This window comes from Arachis ipaensis, chromosome B2, assembly GCF_059453495.1.
Source record: "Arachis ipaensis isolate K30076 ecotype BB chromosome B2, ASM5945349v1, whole genome shotgun sequence".
In the NCBI taxonomy this organism is placed as follows: domain Eukaryota; kingdom Viridiplantae; phylum Streptophyta; class Magnoliopsida; order Fabales; family Fabaceae; genus Arachis; species Arachis ipaensis.
Genome location: NC_142437.1, coordinates 50,363,950 through 50,371,514, shown reverse-complemented (window position 1 = coordinate 50,371,514; position 7,565 = coordinate 50,363,950). Strand labels below are relative to the sequence as shown.

The following is a 7,565-nucleotide window of genomic DNA, read 5'->3' as shown; positions in this document are numbered from 1 at the left end:
AATAAGGTTGATGATGATTCATATAGATATGGAAATAGCAAAATTTGGAATTGAATCATCAAAAATGCAATTTATTAACCAGGAGATTGAAAAGAATAAGAAAGTTTGTCCTTGGAGTTATGAATTGGTTTGGTAAAAGCTGAGTAAAGCAGAATTCAAATTGCCAAAACCAAAACATGAAGAAAAATCAGAACAGTTTATAGAAATTTAGGCAGCATTCCGGCTAAAATTGGATGTTCCCGGATAATAAATAGCAAGCAGAACAGTTCATATGAATTAAAATACAGCTGCAAATACAAATACGGAATATGAACACGAAAAACAGTGTAAAAAGCATCATGCAACAGTGAAGAACAGCATATGAACAACAACAACATAAGAATTGTGAAATTGATAAAACAAGAAGCACGAACAGCGTAATTATCAGGCCTAAATCCACTAACCACATCTTAGCTACCTAACAACCTAGAATCCACTACAACATACATCTCTAACTAGCCTAGTTTTGAACGTAAACGGAAAAATGTGCAATTAACTACGAATTGAAAGAAGAGTGGCGTTTTACGGAACCTGATAGGCGTATGAACGAAAGTAGGGCAGCGAGATGGCTGGGGGGTGGTGGCGGTAGTGACTGTAACAACCCTAGTTTTTGAAAATTAAATAATTAGTTATTTGTGATTTATTTTATTTGTTGATAAATTTATTTTAAAAAAATTATTTTACTAGAGGTAATTAAATAGAGTTTCATGATAATTGGAGTTTAAACTAATTAGAATTTTTATATAATCTTTATTGGATCTTTGGTATAATTAAAATTATAATTTTGGTAATTGAAAAATAAGAAAGAATTATATAATTTAATTTAAATAAATTCTATTATGAATGAATTATGTTCTATTTTATTAATTTGTACTCTTGGAGATTAATTTATTAGAAATTATTAGTTTGACTTTTATAAATGCTTTATGTTTAAGTCAGTCAATATTTATGCACAATTTTTATTATAAGTAGTTATTTTAGAAATTGAAATTAAAGTTTTGATAATAGAAAAATAATGAAAAGTGATATCATTTAATTTGAATAATTAATATTTTGAGTTTAAATTATATTTTATGAAAATGAGATTAATATGCTTATTTTATAATTTATATTAAAAATAATTAATTTAACTTAGCAATATGTTGATAAATAATGTTCCTAAATATTTTTAATAGAATATATTTGATTTTAAAATTACTCTACCCTTCAATTTTATCAAAATATCTATTCATAGCTATCCATTATTCTTTTATAAAATCCTAATTTCTAACCCTAATTCCCAAATCAAACTCAGAAACCTAAATTCTTAAATTAAAAAACCCTAACCCTCACTCCCTCACCACACTCAGCCGCACCCCCACCCCCTTTCCTTTCCTAAACGTAAACATCACACACACAATTGAGAAAGAAACAGAGAAAGGGAAGAGATGCTGCTCCGCTGCCGCCGTGACGTGACCACCGGACTGCCGCACTCTGCGCTGTCCAGCTCGCTGCCGTCGCCTCCACTGAGTGGTTGCCGTCATCGCGCGAGAAAGGAGACGGAGCTCCCGAGGGGTCGTTGAGCCGCTACGGTCGCCGTTGTCTTGGCTGTCCCCACCGCCGTTGGACCCATCGCACGCGTAGTCGTCCAAAGAGCGCCGCTGACCATCGCTGCTGCCACTAGGGTTTATCGTCGTTGCTTTGCCTTGCTATTGCCATCAGAGCCGCCGCTGAGGAAGGGAGCCCGAACGTCGTCGCTGGCAAGGAGGCTTGGCCGTCGCCGAACGGAACGCGATGGTACTGAGAGGCATCACCGTTGATGACGCCAAAGCTCGACAAGGGCTGTAGCGCGGTCGCCGAACCACCGCGCCGCCGTAGCTGTCCCCGGGAAGGTTGTTGGAGCTTGCCGAGGGTACTGTTCTAATTCTAAAGAAATTTATCCATGTCACTACTCATCTTTATCTCCTATTCTGCCTCTGCCTCTGAATTCTGCAAGTTGCCTGAGCCTTCTGCCACCGGGAACCAACGTTCGAGCTGCCCAGGAAACCACCATTAGAACCATGATGAGCGGATAATTTATACGCTTTTTGACATTTTTTTTAGTTTGTTTTTAGTAGGATCTAGTTACTTTTAGGGATGTTTTTAATAGATTTTGTGTTAAATTCACATTTCTGGACTTTACTATGAGTTTGTGTGTTTTTCTGTGATTTTAGGTATTTTCTGGCTGAAATTGAGGGACTTGAGCAGAAATCAGATTCAGAGGTTGAAAAAGGACTGCTGATGCTGTTGGATTCTGACCTCCCTGCACTCAAAGTGGATTTTCTGGAGCTACAGAACTCTAAATGGCGCGCTTCCAATTGCGTTAGAAAGTAGACATCCAGGGCTTTCCAGAAATATATAATAGTTTATACTTTGGCCAAAAATAGACGACGTAAACTGGCGTTCAACGCCAGCCTTCTGCCCAAATCTGGCGGCCAGCGCCAGAAAAGGATCCAAAACCAGAGTTGAACGCCCAAACTGGCACAGAAACTGGCGTTCAACTCCATAAATGGCCTCTGCACGTGCTACACTTAAGCTCAGCCCAAACACACACCAAGTGGGCCCCATAAGTGGATTTATGCATCAATTACTTACTCATGTAAACCCTAGTGACTAGTTTATTATAAATAGGACCTTTTACTAGTCTTTTTGATCTTTTGATCATCTTTGGATTACCTTATGATCCTTTGATCACGTTTTAGGGGGCTGGCCATCTCGGCCATGCCTGGACCTTCACTTATGTATTTTCATACGGTAGAGTTTCTACACTCCATAGATTAAGGTGTGGAGCTCTGCTGTTCCTCAAAGATTAATGCAAAGTACTACTGTTTTCTATTCAATTCTTCTTATTTCGCTTCTAAGATATCCATTCGCACCCAAGAACGTGATGAAGGTGATGATTATGTGTGACGCCCATCATCCTTCTCCCTTATGAACGCGTGCCTGACAAACACTTCTGTTCTACATGAATTAAGCTAGAATGAGTATCTCTTAGATCTCCTAACCAGAATCTTCGTGGCGTAAGCTAGAATGATGGCAGCATTCAAGAGAATCCGGAAAGTCTAAACCTTGTCTGTGGTATTCCGAGTAGGATTCAATGATTGAATGACTGTGACGAGCTCCTAACTCGCGATTGCAGGGCGTTAGTGACAGACGCAAAAGGATAGTAAATCCTATTCCAGCATGATCGAGAACCGACAGATGAATAGCCGTGCCGTGACAGGGTGCGTGAGCATATTATTCACTGAGAGGATAAGATGAAGCCATTGGCAAGGGTGATGCCTCCAGACGATTAGCCGTGCCGTGACAGGGCATTAGATCATTTTCCCGAGAGATGACCGAAAGTAGCCATTGACAGTGGTGATGTATCACATAAAGCCAGCCATGGAAAGGAGTAAGACTGATTGGATGAAGATAGCAGGAAAGCAGAGGTTCAAAGGAACGAAAAGCATCTCCATTCGCTTATCTGAAATTCTTACCAACGAATTACATAAGTATCTCTATCCCTATTTTATTAATTATTATTCGAAAACACCATTATCACTTTATATCTGCCTGACTGAGATTTACAAGGTGACCATAGCTTGCTTCATACCAACAATCTCCGTGGGATTCGACCCTTACTCACGTAAGGTATTACTTGGACGACCTAGTGCACTTGCTGGTTAGTTGTATCGAAGTTGTGACAATTATGAATTAAGATCAAAGCACCAAGCTTTGGAGCCATTACCAGGGATTGTTCGAGCCTGGACATCACAATTTCGTGCACTAAGTTTTTGGCGCCGTTGCCGGGGATTGTTTGAGTTTGGACAACTGACGGTTCATCTTGTTGCTCAGATTAGGTAATTTTCTTTTTATTTTCTTTTCAAAAATTTTTCAAAAATTTCTAAAATTTTCTCATCTGTTTTCGAAAAAAAAATTTAAAAAATGTTTTCAAAAAATTTTATTCAAGATTTTTAAGAATGAATTCTAGTGTTTCATGGAGCATGTAAAGCCTGGCTGGCTGTAAAGCCATGTCTAAACTTATTTGGACTGAGGCTTGCAATTTGTTATAAAGAGCAATATACTCTCGTGTTAAATGCTGAAGCTTGGCTGGCCATTGGCCATGTCTAGTGTTTTGGACCGGAGCTTTCTTTGAAAGCTTGGCTGGCTAGTGAGCCATGTCTAATTCCTGGACTGAAGCTTTAGACTAAGAATGCAAGATTCCTGGAATTCATATTAAAAATTTTGGAATCCTTATTTTCCCTTTTTCAATAAATTTTCAAAAAAAATCCAAAAAAATTAGAAAATCATAAAAATCAAAAATATTTTTCTGTTTCTTGTTTGAGTCTTGAGTCATGTTATAAGTTTGATGTCAATTGCATGTGTATCTTGCATTTTTCGAAAATTCTCATGCATTCATAGTGTTCTTCATGATCTTCAAGTTGTTCTTGGTAAGTCTTCTTGTTTGATCTTGATGATTTTTTGTTTTGTGTCTTTTCATGTTTATCATATGCATTTTTGAATTCTTAGTGCCTAAGCAGTAAAGAATTCTAAGTTTGGTGTCTTACATGTTTTCTTGGCATAAAAAATTTTTCAAAAATATGTTCTTGATGTTCATCTTGACATTCAAAGTGTTCTTGGTGTTCATCTTGATATTCATATCATTCATACATGCATTCATTGTTTTGATTCAAAAATTTCATGCATTGCATCTTTTTAGTGTTTTTCTCTTGCATCATAAAAATTCAAAAATCAAAAAAATATCTTTCCTCTTTTCTCTCATCAAATTCGAAAATTTGGATTGACTTTTTCAAAAATTTTTGAAAATCAAATTGTTTCTCATGAGTCAAATCAAATTTTCAATTTGAAAATCTTATCTTTTTCAAAATCTTTTTCAAAAATCAAATCTTTTTCAAAATTCTTAGTTATTTTCGAAAATTCCAAAAATATTTTTCAAAAATCTTTTTCTTATTTTTTATACCAAATTTTCGAAAATAACATAATCAATTAATGTTTTGATTCAAAAATTTGAAGTTTGTTACTTGCTTGTTAAGAAAGATTCAAACTTTAAGTTCTAGAATCATATCTTGTGATTTCTTATGAATCAAGTCATTAATTGTGATTTTAAAAATCAAATCCTTTTCAAAAACTAATTCCTATCATATCTTTTCAAAAATATCTTCTTATCTTATCTTTTTCAAAAATATCTTTTCAAAATATCTTTTCTAACTTCCTAACTTCTTACCTTTTCAAAATTTGTTTCAACCAACTAACTAACTTTTTGTTTGTTTCTTAACTTTTTCAAAACTACCTAACTAACTCTCTCTCTCTCTAATTTTCGAAAATATCTTCCCTCTATTTCAAAAATTTCTTTTTAATTAACTAATTATTTTTATTTTTTATTTTTTATTTCAAAAATTTTCGAAAAATTACTAACATTTTTCAAAAACCATTTTCGAAAATCACTAACTCTTTTTCAAAATAATTTTCGAAAATTATCCCTCCCACATCTCATTCTATTTATTCATTCATATCCTAACATCTCATCTCACCTCTCTTCCATCCTCACAGTTGTGTTTCTTCCATTATATTACATTCTTTGTCTCCCCCTCTTCTTCCACTCACACAGGAATCCCTATACTGTGGTATAAAGGATCTCCATTATTATTATTATTTTTCTGTGCCTTCTTCTTTGTCATATGAGCAGGAGCAAGGACAAGAACATTCTTGTTAAAGCAGATCCAGAACATGAAAGGACTCTGAAGAGAAAATTAAGAGAAGCTAAATTACAACAATCCAGAGATAACCTTTTAGAAATTTTCGAACAGGAAGAGGAGATGGCAGCCGAAAATAATAATAACGTAAGGAAGATGCTTGGTGACTTTACTACACCTAATTCCAATTTACATGGAAGAAGCATCTCCATTCCTGCCATTGGAGCAAACAACTTTGAGCTGAAACCTCAATTAGTTTCTCTGATGCAGCAGAACTGCAAGTTTCATGGACTCCCATCTGAAGATCATTTTCAGTTCTTAACTGAGTTCTTGCAGATATGTGATACTATTAAGACTAATGGAGTAGATCCTGAAGTCTACAGGCTCATGCTTTTCCCTTTTGCTGTAAGAGACAGAGCTAGATTATGGTTGGATTCTCAACCCAAAGACAGCCTGAACTCTTGGGATAAGCTGGTCACGGCTTTCTTAGCCAAGTACTTTCCTCCTCAAAAGCTGAGCAAGCTTAGAGCTGATGTTCAAACCTTCAGACAGAAAAAAGGTGAATCCCTCTATGAAGCTTGGGAAAGATACAAATAGTTGATCAAAAAGTGTCCTTCTGACATGCTTTCAGAATGGACCATCCTGGATATATTCTATGATGGTTTATCTGAGCTATCAAAGATGTCACTGGACACTTCTGCAGGTGGATCCTTTCACCTAAAGAAAACGCCTGCAGAAGCTCAAGAACTCATTGATATGGTTGCTAATAACCAGTTCATGTACACTTCTGAAAGGAATCCTGTGAGTAATGGGACACCTATGAAGAAGGGAGTTCTTGAAGTTGATACTCTGAATGCCATATTGGCTTAGAATAAAATATTGACTCAGCAAGTCAATATGATTTCTCAGAGTCTGCATGGAATGCAAGCTGCATCCAACAGTACTCAAGAGGCTTCTCATGAAGAAGAAGCTTATGATCCTGAGAACCCTGCAATAGCAGAGGTAAATTACTTAGGTGAACCTTATGGAAACACCTATAACTCATCATGGAGAAATCATCCAAATTTCTCATGGAAGGATCAAAAGCCTCAACAAGGCTTTAACAATGGTGGAAGAAACAGGTTTAGCAATAGCAAGCCTTTTCCATCATCCACTCAGCAACAGACAGAGAACTCTGAACAAAATGCTTCTAATTTAGCAAATTTAGTCTCTGATCTATCTAAGGCCACTGTAAGTTTCATGAATGAAACAAGGTCTTCCATTAGAAATCTGGAAGCACAAGTGGGCCAGCTGAGTAAAAGGATCACTGAAATCCCTCCTAGTACTCTCCCAAGCAATACAGAAGAGAACCCAAAAGGAGAGTGCAAGGCCATTGACATAAGCGCCATGGCCGAACCTGTGAGAAGAGGAGAGGACGTGAATCCCAAGGAGGAAGACCTCCTGGGACGTCCAGTGATCAATAAGGAGCTTCCCTCTGGGGAACCAAAGGACTCTGAGGCTCATCTAGAGACCATAGAGATTCCATTGAACCTCCTTATGCCCTTCATGAGCTCTGATGAGTATTCCTCTTCTGAAGAGAATGAGGATGTTACTGAAGAGCAAACTGCCAAGTTTCTTGGTGCAATCATGAAGCTGAATGCCAAATTATTTGGCATTGATACTTGGGAAGTTGAACCTCCCTTGTTCATCAATGAACTAAGTGATCTGGATCAACTGACATTGCCTCAGAAGAGACAGGATCCTGGAAAGTTCATGATACCCTGCACCATAGGCACCATGATCTTTAAGGCTCTGTGTGACCTTGGTTCAGGA

General features: G+C 36.9%; 1 non-coding gene across 1 annotated transcript; it reads right to left on the bottom strand.

Annotated features, from left to right (window-relative positions):
* Positions 1-6,272: 6,272 nt before the first annotated feature.
* LOC148573938 (small nucleolar RNA R71) lies at positions 6,273-6,380 on the bottom strand. Its single transcript, XR_015905787.1, has one exon. It is a non-coding gene; the product is annotated as a small nucleolar RNA R71 (small nucleolar RNA).
* Between the last annotated feature and the right edge of the window lie 1,185 nt (positions 6,381-7,565).